Source organism: Kogia breviceps, chromosome X (genome assembly GCF_026419965.1).
Source record: "Kogia breviceps isolate mKogBre1 chromosome X, mKogBre1 haplotype 1, whole genome shotgun sequence".
NCBI classification, from domain to species: domain Eukaryota; kingdom Metazoa; phylum Chordata; class Mammalia; order Artiodactyla; family Physeteridae; genus Kogia; species Kogia breviceps.
The window spans coordinates 12,055,810-12,070,260 of record NC_081330.1 but is presented as its reverse complement, the minus strand read 5'-3'; the positions used below and the strand labels follow the sequence as shown (position 1 = coordinate 12,070,260).

The window sequence follows — 14,451 nt, the reverse complement described above, 5'->3', positions numbered from 1 at the left end:
TGAGGTGCGCAGGCTTCTCACTGCGGTGGCTTCTCTTGTTGCGGAGCATGGGTTCTAGGCGCGCGGGCTTCAGTAGTTACGGCTCGTGGGCTCAGTAGTTGCGCCGCGCAGGCTCTAGAGCGCAGGCTCAGTAGTTGTGGCGCATGGGCTTAGTTGCTCTGTGGCATGTGGGATCTCCCCGGACCAGGGCTCGAACCCGTGTCTCCTGCGTTGGCAGGCGGATTCTTAACCACTGAGCCACCAGGGAGGCCCGGTGCTGACTTTTTCTCTCACGGACTCAGAGAAGTTGGGCGACTTACCCAAAGTCACAGGCTGGTCAGTGGGCAAACTGAGATCCCATTAAGGACTGCTGAAATACAATGCCTGCACTCTCTTTTTTTAAAATTAAGATAACATTGGTTTATAACATTCTATGTTTCATGTGTACAACATTGTATTTCTACTTCTGTGTACACTACAGTGTGCTCACCACCACAAATTTAGTCTCCATCCATCACCATACAATTGATGCCTTTAACTCATTTTGCCCACTCCTCACTACCCCTTCCCCTCTGGTTACCACTACAGTAAGTCCCCTCCATACGAACCTTCAAGTTGCGAACTTTCAAAGATGTGAACGCGCGGTCACATGTCCAATCACTTAAGTTAGTTCACGTGTCTGGCGTACACTGTCACGTGTGTGCATCCTCTACAAGTGGCTGTGCTTTTGTGTGCTTTACTGTACCGTATTGTATAGAGTACAGTAGTGCAGTATCTTGATTTCTTGCCTGTTCACTCTATGCTACCCCCTGTATGCCAGCTGTTGTACTGTACTGTAAGATTAAAAATGTTTTATTTTTTGTGTTTGTTTTTTATGTATTATTTGTGTGAAAAGTATTATAAACCTATTACAGTACAGTTCTATATAGCTGATTGTGTCAGCTGGGTGCCTAGGCTAATGTGTTTGGTTTAGTTTGGCTTGGTTTGTTGATTTACTTTTGTTTGTTGGTTTCTGTATTCCATATATGAATGAAATCGTATGGTATTTGTCTTTCTCTGACTTATTTTACTTAGCATAATACCCTCAAGGTCCATGCATATTGTCACAAATAATGCCTACAGTTTTTTTGCCGATTTTAAATACAGTTTTATTTAAGACATTGCATTTTCCACTTACAATACAGTGCTTGTAAAGTGCAATGTTATTTCCTTTCCCTGTGCACACATTCCATGTTCAAGTATCAAGAATGCCCAGTTTACTACAGCAGCTCCACTTTAAAACTGCCGTGGAATTTGCTACAGATTTGGGCCCTTCAGTGTTGTGTGGGACAATGCTAAAGCTATGCTAGGCTGGCTTAATCAACCTCTTCAATGGTGGGCCCAGAGGAGGCACCACCAGAGGTGCTCCCGGAGGTGCTCCACCAGCAGGGAAGCCCCCGGGCGCGCCTCCGGGCACGCCTCCCGCGCTCTGGCACAGCTTGGCAATGACGGTGTTGCAGACTTTTTCCAGCTCCTCCTGCTGATGTTCAGATTCTTCCTTCTCTGCAGCCTGGTTCTCATCCAGCCGGTTGATTATTTCAGGACACTTATCAAGACTCTTCTGTCTGTCCTCATCATTAATCTGGCCTTGAAGTTTCTCATCCTCGGCAGTAGCTTTCACGCTGAAAGCATAGGATTCAAGAGACTTCTTCGAAGACACCTTATCCCGCCGCATCTCATCTTCAGCTTTGAACTCCTCTGCTTCCTGAACCGTGCGTGCAACGTTTTCCTTGCTCAGACGGCCCTTGTCATTAGTGATGGTGATCCTGTTCTCTTTTCCTGTGCTCTCATCCACAGCAGAGACACTGAGGATGCCGCTGGCATCAATATCAAAAGTGGCTTCAATCTGAGGAACGCCACGAGGGGGCAGGAGGTACGCCTGTGAGTTCAAACTCGCCAAGCAGGGGGGGTTGTTACCCCTGGTCATGGCACGCTCACCTTCATAAACCTGAATGTGTACACCGGGCTGGTTGTCCGAGTAGGTTGTGAAGGTCTGCGTCTGCTCGGTGGGAACGGTGGTGCTGTTCTTGATGAGGACAGTCATGACTCCACCAGCAGTTTCAATTCCAAGGGAAAGAGGAGTGACATCCAACAGCAGCAAGTCTTGAACACTTTGAGATTTGTCTCCAGATAGAATGGCTGCCTGGACAGCTGCACCATAAACAACAGCTTCATCAGGGTTGATGCTCTTGTTCAGTTCTTTCCCGTTGAAGAAGTCGTGTAGAAGTTTCTGGATCTTGGGGATGCGGGTTGAAGCGCCCACCAGGACGATGTCATGGATCTGAGACTTGTCTAGCTCGGCGTCCCGAAGGGCTTTCTCCACAGGGTCCAGTGTGCCACGGGACAGGTCAGCATTCAGTTCTTCAAATCGGGCACGGGTAATTGACGTATAGAAGTCGATTCCTCCATAGAGGGAGTCAATCTCAACACTGGCCTGGGTGCTGGAGGAGAGAGCGCGCTTAGCACGCTCCCAAGCGGTACGAAGGCGACGGATGGCCCTCTTGTTCTCACTGATGTCCTTCTCGTACTTGCGCTTGAACTCTGCAATAAAATGGTTGACCATCCGGTTGTCGAAGTCTTCTCCACCTAAGTGGGCATCTCCAGCTGTAGATTTGACCTCAAATAGTCCATCCTCAATAGTGAGGACTGACACATCAAAAGTGCCACCACCTAAACCAAAGATCAGCACATTTCTTTCTGCTCCAACCTTTTTGTCTAAGCCATAGGCAATAGCAGCAGCAGTTGGCTCATTGATAATTCTAAGTACATTGAGCCCAGCAATACTTCCAGCATCTTTGGTAGCCTGACGCTGAGAATCATTAAAGTAAGCGGGTACTGTGACAACAGCATTGGTAACAGTCTTCCCAAGGTAGGCTTCTGCTATTTCCTTCACCTTTTTCAAAACCATGGATGACACCTCCTCTGGATAAAAACTTTTTGTCTCTCCCTTGTATGCTACTTGAACCTCAGGCCTGCCTGCATCATTCACCACCATGAAGGGCCAATGCTTCATATCAGACTGGACAACAGCATCATCAAATCTTTGTCCAATGAGGTGTTTGGCATCAAAAACCGTGTTGGTGGGATTCATTACAACTTGGTTCTTTGCAGCATCACCGATCAATCGTTCGGTATCAGTAAAGGCAACATAGCTTGGGGTAGTTCGGTGCCCCTGATCATTGGCAATTATTTCCACCTTTCTGTGCTGGAAGACACTCACACAAGAAGAGGTGGTGCCAAGATCAGTGCCTACTGCAGGTCCCTTAGACATGGTTGCTGGAGTGCAGGCCCAGGTCTGCTGGAGGGGAAAACAGCAATCTGTAAAGCTGCTGCCACGTTCAATGAGACCCAATGCCTACATTCTTAACCACGGTTATTTACTGCCTTCCAAATAGTCCAGTTTTACCACAGCAGAGGCTATATGACGGTTTGGTTTCCCATTCATCAAGGTTTTTTTGATCCAGATAATAGAATGATCATGGTAAAATCTAGGTGAAGGGTAAATGGGAGTCTTTGTAACTATTTCTGTAAGTGTGAAATTATTTCAAAATGAAAAATTAACGAAAAAAAGACTGCCCCAAACTATCACTATTTGTAGATAACATGATTTTATATATAGAAAACCCTAAAGACTCCACACAAAAAACTGTTAGAATAAACAAATTTAGTAAACTTGAAGGATACAAAAATCTATATACAAAATCTGTTGCATATCTATACACTGATAACAAATAAGCAGAAAGAGAAATTAAGGAAACAATTCCATTTATAATTGCATCAAAAAGAATAAAATACCTAGGAATAAATTTAACCAAGGAGGTGAAAGACCTGTACACTGAAAACTATAAAACAGTAATGAAAGAAATTGAAGAAGACACATATAAATGTAAAGATATTCCATGCTCATGGATTGATAGAATTAATACTGTCAAAATGTCCATACAACCCAACAGACATAGAGAACAAATGTATGGATACCTAGGGGAAAGGGGGGACGGTGGGAGGAACTGGGAGATTGGGATTGACATATATACACTATTGATACTATGTATAAAGTAGATAACTAATGATAACCTACTGTATATAGCACAGGGAGCTCTACTCGATGCTCTGTGGTGACCTAAATGGGAAGGAAATCCAAAAAAGAGGGGATATATGTATACATACACCTGATTCACTTTGCTGTACAGTAGAAACTAACACAACATTGTAAAGCAACTAAACTCCAATAAAAATTAATTTTTAAAAATGTCCATACAACCCATACTACAGATGCAATGCAATCCCTGCCAAAATTCCAATGGTATTTTTCACAGAAATAGAACAAACAATCCCAAAGTTTCTATGGAACCATAAAAGACCCTGAATAGCCAAAGCAATCTTAAGAAAGAAGAACAAAGCTGGAGGCATCAAGCTACCTGATTTCAAACTATTTTACTAAGCTATAGTAAGCAAAACAGTACAGTATAGTATTGGCATAAAAACAGACACAAAGATCAATGGAACAGAATAGAGAGCCTAAAAATAAACCCATGCTTATATGGTCGATTAATCTGTGACAAAGGAGGCAAGAATATACAATGGGGAAAGGACAGTCTCTTCAATAAAAGGTGCTGGGAAAACTGCACAGACACATGCAAAAGAATGAAATTGGACCACTATCTTACACCATACACAAAAATTAACTGAAAATAAATTAAAGACTTGAACGTGAGACCTGAAACCATAAAACTCCTAGAAGAAAACATAAGCAGTAAGCTTCTTAACACAGGTCATAGCAATGATTTTTTTAAAATTTGACACCAAAAGCCAAGGCAATCAAAGTAAGAATAAATAAATGAGACCACATGAAACTAAAACCTTCTGCTCAGCAAAGGGAACCATCAACAAAATGAAAATACAACCTACTGAATGGAAGAAGATATTTGCAAATCATAAAGCTGATAAGGGGTTAATATCCAAAATATACAAAGAACTCATACGACTCAACATCAAAACAAACAACCCAATTAAAAAATGGGCGGAGGACCTTAATAGACATTTTTCCAAAAAATACATACAAATGGCCAACAGACAAATGCAAAGATGCTCAACATCACTAATTATCAGGGAAATGCAAATTAAAACCACAACGAGATACCACCTCACACCTGTCAGAATGGCTACTATCAAAAGAACAAGAAATAAACAAGCATTGATGAGGATGTGGAGAAAAGGGAACCCCTGTGCACTGTTCATGGGAATGTAAACTGGTGCAGCCACTATGGAAAACAGAATGGAGGTTCCTCAAAAAACTAACAATAGAACTACCATATGACCCAGCAATTCTACTCCTGGGTATTTATCAAACAAAACAAAACAAAACAAAAACAAAACCACTAAATTGAAAAGATATATGCACCCCCATGTTCACTGCAGCATTGTTTACAATAGCCAAGACATGGAAACAACCTAAATGTTCATCAATGGATGAATGGATAAAGACAAACATGGTGTGTGTGTATTGATATAGGTATAAAATATTGGAATATTAATGGAATATTATTCAGCCATTAAAGAAATGAAATCTTCGGAATTCCCTGGTGGTCCAGTGATTAGGACTCCGAGCTCTCACTGCCGAGGGCCCCAGGTTCAATCCCTGGTCAGGGAACTAAAATCCCACAAGCCACACAGAGTGGCCAAAAAAAAAGAAAAAAAAATGAAACCTTGCCATTTGTGACAACATACATAGACCTTGAGGGTATTCTGCTAAGTGAAATAAGTCAGAGAAAGACAAATACTGTATGATCTCACTTATATATGGAATCTTAAAAAAAAAAAAAAGAGAGCTCACAGATATAGGGAACGGGATGGTGGTTGCCAGATGTGGGGCGTGGGTGAAATGGCTGAATGAGGGTCAAAAGATACAAATCTCTATTTATAAAATAAGTCATGGGGATGTAATGTACAGCATGGTGGCTATAGTTAATAATACTGTATTGCATATTTGGAATCTGCTAAGAGAGTAGATCTTAAAATTTCTCATCACAAGAAAAGAAATTTTTGTAACTATGTATGGTGACATGTTAACTAGACTGAATGTGATGATCACTTCTGATATATACACATATCAAATCACATTGTACACCTATAACTAGTACAATGTTAAATGTCAATTACACCCCACTAAAAAAAAAAAACACCAAAAATTAAAATTTGGCAAATTTGTTGAAAATGATCACAAAGGCCAGAGTGTTGAGTATTTATTATGTATCAGGCATGGGTCAAAACACTTTATGTGCATTGGTTCATGTGATTCTCACAGCAATGCTTTAAGTACTACAACTATCCCCAATTTACAAATGAAGAAACTGATGTTCTAAGAAATTAAGTAATCTGGCAGGGGTCACACAGCTAACAAGCAGTAGGTCCCGGACTTCAACCATGATCTAGGCTGATGCTTCTCTACTATAGCACCCTGCTTGGATATGGGATATTGGTATTTTAAGCATATAGATGTGAATACATGATATTAACAAATACCCATTTACCCACATTCTGTGTTATCAAATCTTAATTTTAGCCCATTTTTGTTTCAGACCTCATTTATTTTTAAGAAAAAAACCCATTTCAGATAGGGTTGAGAACCCCATTGCACTCTTTCCAATCCATTCCCCATTTTTCTCTGTTTCTTGTTAGTTAGGAATACAGTATTAAAGTTCCCATGCAAATTTTTAATAATTTTACATCATACATATACATCCATAAACACTGTACACTATTAGTGTATGTATTTTTCAACATTTAACAAACGAGGTCATACCATATCATGAGGCAACTTGGTTTTGTCACTCAACATTATGTTTTCAGGATACTAAATGGTATCTCTGTGCAGATTTTTTAAATTACAGAATCAAATTTATCAGTTGTTTCCTTTATGATTTGTGCTTTTCTGTTTTGTTTTGTCTCGTTTTGTTTAAGAAAAGTTTTCCTGTCCTGCGATCATGAAGATTTTCTCCTGGGTTTGGTTTACATTATATGTAATAAAGGTTTAATTTTATTTTCCCTCAAATTATCCCCAATTCTACCAGAAGCATATGCTGAATGATGCTTCCATCTCCCTGCTGATTTGATATCCCACACCTGAAATATATCCAGGGTCCATGCTCATCTAAGTATATTTCTGGGCTCTCTATTCTGTTCCAGTGTTTTTGCCCTTCCCTGCACCAAGCACAGTGTCTTAATTACTGTACCTTCATAGGAAGTTTTGTTTTGTTTTGTTTGTTTGTTTTGGCTGCACTGAGCGGCTTGTGGGATCTTAGTTCCCTGACCAGGGATTGAACCTAGGCCTCAGCAATGAAATCATCGTGTCCTAAACACTAGACCGCCAGGGAATTCCCATGTACCTTTATAGGAAGTTTTGATATCAGGTAGAGCAAGATACTCTGCTCAGTTCTTCCAAAATCTCACAGATATTTCTCCCCTATTTTTCTATCCTCTGCAACAGTTTGTAAAAGAGGGACTATCTGATCCTGGAAGATTTGGTAAATTTCTTCTGTAAAACTGCCTGAGCCTAGTGTTTTTAAAGGTAGAAAATTTTTGAATATTAACTCACTTCCACTAATGTTTACTGGTTTATGGAGGTATCTGTTTTCTTCTTGAGTCACTTTTGATAGATTTTCTAGGAAAATATTCATTTCTTTTAAGCTTTCAAGTTTACGGGCATAAATTTGATTGTAGTTTTCTCTTATGATCACTGAAATCTCTAATTTACCAGGAGGACTGTCGTACTCCCTCTCCCTTTTTTGTTCCTAAAATTATTTGTCTTTTCTTGACCATTGTTGTTATTTTCTCACTGTACTCATTCCTTTTTCCCCCCAAAGAACCAGTTTTTAAATTTTGTGGATCCTCTCTCTGATTTGTTTTCTACCAAACTCATTAATTTATTTCTGCTCTTTACAATTTCCTTCTTTCTAATTTACTTTGTTTTTCTTTTCTCTGCTTTGTTTTTCTTTTTTTTTTTTTTTCCCGGTACACGGGCCTCTCACTGTTGCGCCCTCTCCCGTTGCGGAGCACAGGCTCCGGACTCGCAGGCTCAGAAGCCACGGCTCACGGGCCCAGCCGCTCCGCGGCATGTGGGATCCTCCCGGACCAGGGCACGAACCCGCGTCCCCTGCATCGGCAGGCGGACTCCCAACCACTGCGCCACCAGGGAAGCCCTGCTTTCTTGAGTTGAACATTTAATTCATTTATTTTCAATTTGCCTTAGTTTTTAAATTAAATGTAGTTAAGATTGTAAAATTACCTTTAATTATCACTTCAGGAAGATAACACTCGATCTTTTATTTTTAAATAATTTAAGGCTGACAGAAAAGCTACAAAAATAATAAAAGAATCCTTATGTACCACAACTCAAATTCCACAAATGTTACCATATATATACACACACACTTAATGGTATATATTATATATTTTTCTAAACTGCTTTGTTTGAAAGAAAGTTACTGACATAAAGTCTCTTTTTCCCTCATATTTTAGTGTGTATTTTCTAAAAACAAGGTCATTCTTTTACACAATTACGATACAATAATCAGATATCAGGAAATTCACATTAATACAGTATTATAATCTATAGATCTTATTTATATGTCACCAGTTGTCTCACTAATGTCCTTCATAGCAAAAGGATCCAATTTAGGATTATGTATTGCATTTAGTTGTCACGTTTCTTTGGTATCCTTTAATCTAGAACAGTTCTGCATTTCTTTGTCTTTCATGATCTTGACAATTTTGAATATTACAGGCCATGTATTTTGGAGAATGTCTACCAATTTGGGTTTGTTTGATTTTTCCTCATGATTAAATTCAGGTTATTTCTGTAACTTTGGCAGAGATGTCATACAAATGATGTGTCCTTCTCAGTGCATCTTATCCGGAGACACATGATATCTATGTCCCATTACTGGTGATATAAATTTTGATCACTTGGTTGCGGTGGTATCTCCAGGTTTCTCTTTTGTAAAATTACTGTTTTCTTCTTTGTTATTACTAAGTGTCCTATAAGGGAAATTCTTTGAAAATATGTAAATATGCCATCTTTCAAAAAAATGTAGCCCACTAGTTTTAGCATCTATTAACGATTATTGCCGAATGGTGATTTTCTATGATTCTGCCTACATTTATTAACATTTTCTGTGAGGAAGAGCGTTCACAAGTTCTCCATTTATTTATTTATATTGATATTTGTATGGACTTGTGGATTCATAGCAGGGCCTGGGGAGAGAGTAAGGCAGCTGGGGCACAAAACTTAAGGAGGTACTTACTCTCAGCATTGCGCAAGCGCCTTCTGAAAAGCAACATGTCTAGGGGCCTTTTTTTTCCTGTCTCTGCTTCTGCTCTCATCCCTTCCCATCTAGCAGTTTTACAGTCATCTCCACCCAGCCCTACAGGTCCCTATTCCAGAGCCAGGTCTTACAGACTCAGTCTGGAGTTTCCACCCAGTGGTCATATTGTGGACTTGGCAGATCTTTTCACTGAACAAATGGGCCACTTGGCTCATACCTAGGTCATGAGGCTGTGTCTGTGTCCCCCTATTTCTTAAGGCCTGTATCTTGCAAGGGATGTGGTCTCAGGTAACATTTTGCAGCTTCCTTTCATGAGACAAGGTAAAGTGTTCTGTCCCCCACTCCCAGCTCTTGCTTTTAAACATTGAGCTGGCCCTGATCCCCCTTTATATGTAGAGCACATTAGCTGCCTCACCAAGGACCTAACCACTTGGCCATCATTACCTATTACTAGACAAGGAGCCCAGCAACATTCAGCCCTGCTCACACTTGTGCTTTGCTTTTCTGTATCTGATCTATGGAGAAAACTTGTCTTCTATCCAAGACAGCTGTGTCTTTTTGCTTACCTTTCCTGTATATTATCCATCAATACTATTGTCTACAGCAGAGGAATTACCAAAGTATGTGACATCTCAAAGTATGTGTCACCTCTCTTATTCTTCATTCAGAGATATTTAACCTATGACTGTATAGACACATTATAAATGATCTATTACATTAGTTATGGTTTTCAAACTTCCTAATGAAATTTATATGCTCTTTCTTTATTTTATCTAGGTATTCGAAATCTAGCTAATAGTATACTCCAGTGTTAAACACAAGCTTTAGATTTCAAATAAGGGAAGCTGGAGAATTAAATGCAAACAAGATATGACAGCTTCATAAGAAAATTTGATTACCACTGTAAGATAAAGAAAAAGAATAAAATGAAGGAATTAGATAGATATTACTAGATATTACAGATTGAGCTTTTTGCTTCTGTGTCAAATACATAAGAGAGAGAGGGGTTATTTTTGTCTTACGTATGCATGTGAATTTTGTTTCATTAGCAATTATGATAATGGATCTGCTCGCAGAGGAGAGGGTAATTGTCCATTTACTCAGGCTCTAACCAACTTTAAAATTAATTATGTGGCATATACCATATGTTTAATGATCAACTAATAAATTCATTTTAAGAAAGGGCTGGAGGCTGGCATTCTAGGATTTTTTACTGTGGGCTGAATATTAAAATCAAAGGCAGGTTCCATGTTTTGAATTCCTAAGTTCATTCTCTCCAGGGTCTGATTTATGTATCAAATAACTGACATGGGTTTGTGGTGGAAACATTCAGTTCTAGCTACCTAAGACAAATGACTAATTACCCTGGACAGCAACTACATGAACAGACAACCTCCTTTTAATTAAGTATCAGACTTAGTATCTATAACATTTATGCCAGTTCAGAAAACATAATGGAAATGATGAAACTGCAAGTCTTTTGGAAACATAGACTAAAAGGTTGTAAATATGAAACTCAATCTTCCATTTTAGGACTCATTTTCATATATACTCAAATCCCTTGCTTTATCTCAAAACCTTTCATTTCAATAGTTACAAAATGGAAAGGCTTTGGGAGATATGAAATCAACATGCTGAATGCTTAAAGAATGATAGATACAGACATTACAAAATTGGAGTCAATGCCTTGCAGTCCAACAAAAGCCTGACAAAAACTACACTGCACATGATAGATAACTTTCATCTTCAAATCTGTTTTGCATTTGACAACAGAACATTCTGGCTAAGTAAAGATGTTTTTTCCCTCAACAACCTAGTCACTGTCTTATACTTAACATCATTATTTCCCCCTTTCTGAATCTCTCTTGCCACCATCTCAGGCTGGGTCCTTATCACCTCGTGCATCGATTACAACAGCCTCCAAGCTGGTCTCACTCTTTTTCATGAAAAAAATAGGGGCTCCCATTTATGGCATGATTACTATGGGTCAGGCACTGGGCAGAGCATTTCATATATTTTGTCTTGTTTACTCCTTACAGCACCCCTATGAGACACGTACATTCTATTAACAGCTTCATCTACAGCTGAGACAGTTGAGGGTCAGGAGAGAGAGACTGCCTTGCCTAAGATCACCCAGCTAATCAATGACAGCGCTCAGCTTCAGACTCAGGCCTCTGGGGCCCTTGCCTATTGCCCTGTGCTCGGAGTAGAGAAATCGTTGTCTTTACTCACTCTAGCTCCTACCGCTCAATTCATCCTTGCAGACCAATGCCCGAGAATCTTCCTAAAACACAACTCTGGTTATCTCCTTCCTGCACTCTCAGGAAATTTGACTAACTCTCCATTGTCAATTCAACAGAGTCCCAGAATTTCTGTAATCTGGGCCCAGTGGACCCCTACGATATTACTGTGCATTCTCTGTAAAAACAATGTCTCTCTTTATGGTCCATGGGCCAGACGTTTGTTGATGCCATTCACCCACATCTGGCTACATCACCTCTTGCTAGCCTTTGTTTCAACATCTACAAACTGGGGATCATGATATTGTTCTTGTGAGACTGAGTTTTTTTGGTTTTTTGTTCTTAATAAATTTATTTTATTTTATTTATTTTTGGCTGCCTTGGGTCTTTGTTGCTGTGCACCAGCTTTCTCTAGTTATGGTGAGCAGGGGCTACTCTTTGTTGCGGTGCATGGGCTTCTCATTGCAGTGGCTTCTCTTGTTGTCGAGCACGGGCTCTAGGCGCGCAGGCTTCACTAGTTGTGGCATGTGGGCTCAGTAGTTGCGGCTCACGGGCTCTAGAGTGCAGGCTCAGTAGTTGTGGCGCATGGGCTTAGTTGCTCCATGGCACGAGGGATGTTCCTGGACCAGGGCTCGAACCCGTGTCCCCTGCACTGGCAGGCGGATTCTCAAACACTGCACCACCAGGGAAGCCCCAAGACAGAGTTTTAATGGATGAAAGTCCCTAGTGCAAGGCCTGGCATATATATAGCAGGCTCTAAAGAAAAGGAGGCACTGTCTATTCATGTTTCATCCCTCCTTCAAAAATGCATTTCCATGGACTTCCCTGGTGGCGCAGTGGTTGAGAATCCGCCTGCCAATGCAGGGGACGCGGGTTCGTGCCCCGGTCCGGGAAGATCCCACGTGCCGCGGAGCGGCTGGGCCCGTGAGCCGTGGCCGCTGAGCCTGCGCGTCCGGAGCCTGTGCTCTGCAACCGGAGAGGCCACAACAGTGAGAGGCCCGCGTACCGCAAAAAAAAAAAAAATAGCTCTGGACTTCAATCAATACCTACTGTCGGTCATAGGCCCCAGGTATTTTGTTTGCCTAGCAGCTTGTTGGATAGCAAAAGATGAGCAGAACACAGAAACTACTTAAATAAAAGCCCCATTTAAAACACAACACAGAAAACTTGCCCTTTTGAAAGGAATTATACTCCAAAGTATAATTATACTCCTTTTGAGAGGAATTATACTCCAAAGGCCCTATGAGAAAGACACAAAGAGGGTGAGCACAGAGCTAGCAAAATCAGACCCTGGCTTCCTGGGATATTTATCGAGGGTTTGTCCTTTATAACCACACTGAACGTTTGCACCATATCCTGCATTTTGATATTCTGTGGGAAGGTGATGGTGCCAGGTGTCCATCAGTAACCCTTCCCAGATGACATGTCAGGCTGTACCACATACATCCAGCAGCTTCCTTACACAAACTCAGGGTACCAAAGGACACTGGGCAAGGAGCTGCGTGCACTGAACTGTAAGGAGTTCATCAATTACTCTCCAGAAACCAGGGCAGGGAAAGTGATTCCCTCCTTCTCCAGGAAGTAATCAGCCCTAGGTAAGATGATACAGAGTCCTTTAGAGATGCCATCCTCACAACCCAGTGTCAGGTCAGGAAGCAGGAGATGGATTGAGTTCAGACACAGAAGGAAACGTAGACAGTTCACCAAAGCACTGTACATAGAGAAGACAGCGCCCAACATAGATGATGGTCAGACACTGAGGCAAATGACTGAAGATACCAAACCAGAGCAGATGTACGGTGGGGAATCAGAGTCTGAGGATTCAGTTGCAGATTGGCAACGGCTCAATGCACAAGAAGGCTGAACACAGGTAATAAGATGCCGAGAGATTTGCATGGGCGGGAGGTGCACCTCTCCTTGTTTGGTTATTCAGGTCCAATCTGCGTACTCTCTCGACAACTTCAAGAAAGCTCCCTGGGAAGAACACTCCCAAACCCAAATCACTGCCCTGTGAAATGATGCAAAAACACTAGTGCAAAACTGTAAATGCTCACCAGATTCACTAGAGTCTGGGGGTTCTCCCAGACTCCATGCTCTCTTCTTTCTGAGCACACAGCTAGGTGACCTTGCCCAGTCACCCTTGCAGCTGGATATGGTCATGTGACTGAGTACAGGTCAATAGAATGTGAGAGGAAGTGACTCTAAAACCTACTATATGCAACAGCTCCCCTCTCCCTGCCCCAGTTCCTGTGGATCTGCATTAGACTGTAAGAAAGAAACAAACTTTTGCTGTTTCCAGCCGCTGAGTCTTTGGGGTAGTTTATTACAGCACTCGATCTACCCTGACTATGTAGCTAGTTAATCATGTTGTTCCCTTCCTCACTATATGAGCATCACAAGCATACTCCAAAGTTATATCTCTTAATTATACTGTCAACTTTCTTTTTAAAATATTTTTTTCTTCTTGATATAGTAGTAATGCATGCTTACTGTAAGAAATATGGGAAACACTCAACAACACAAAGAAGAGAACAAAGGGGAATTCCCTGGCGGTGCAATGGTTAGGACTCCACGCTTTCACTGCTGAGGGCACGGGTTCAATCCCTGGGACATTCAGAAGCATCATCCTTTCAGAGATAATCAAGATTGATATTTTGGTTTATGTCTTGTCAATATATTTCCTAGGAGTCTTTATATTTGTGTATATTTCAAAACTGGAACCAGGGTGCTCATCATGTAGACTCAATACACATGCTTCCCCATAACAATTTTTATAGCTGCAGCAGAGATTCTTCAATAAAAATAACATTAACATTCCTATATATAACAAATAACCAGTTAGAAAACAGAATCAAAGAAAATAACCCATT

The 14,451-nt window shown here is 40.9% G+C and overlaps 1 pseudogene; it reads right to left on the bottom strand.

The window, feature by feature from the left end:
* Positions 1-1,334: 1,334 nt before the first annotated feature.
* LOC131748495 (heat shock cognate 71 kDa protein pseudogene) lies at positions 1,335-3,289 on the bottom strand (annotated as a pseudogene).
* Positions 3,290-14,451: the final 11,162 nt, after the last annotated feature.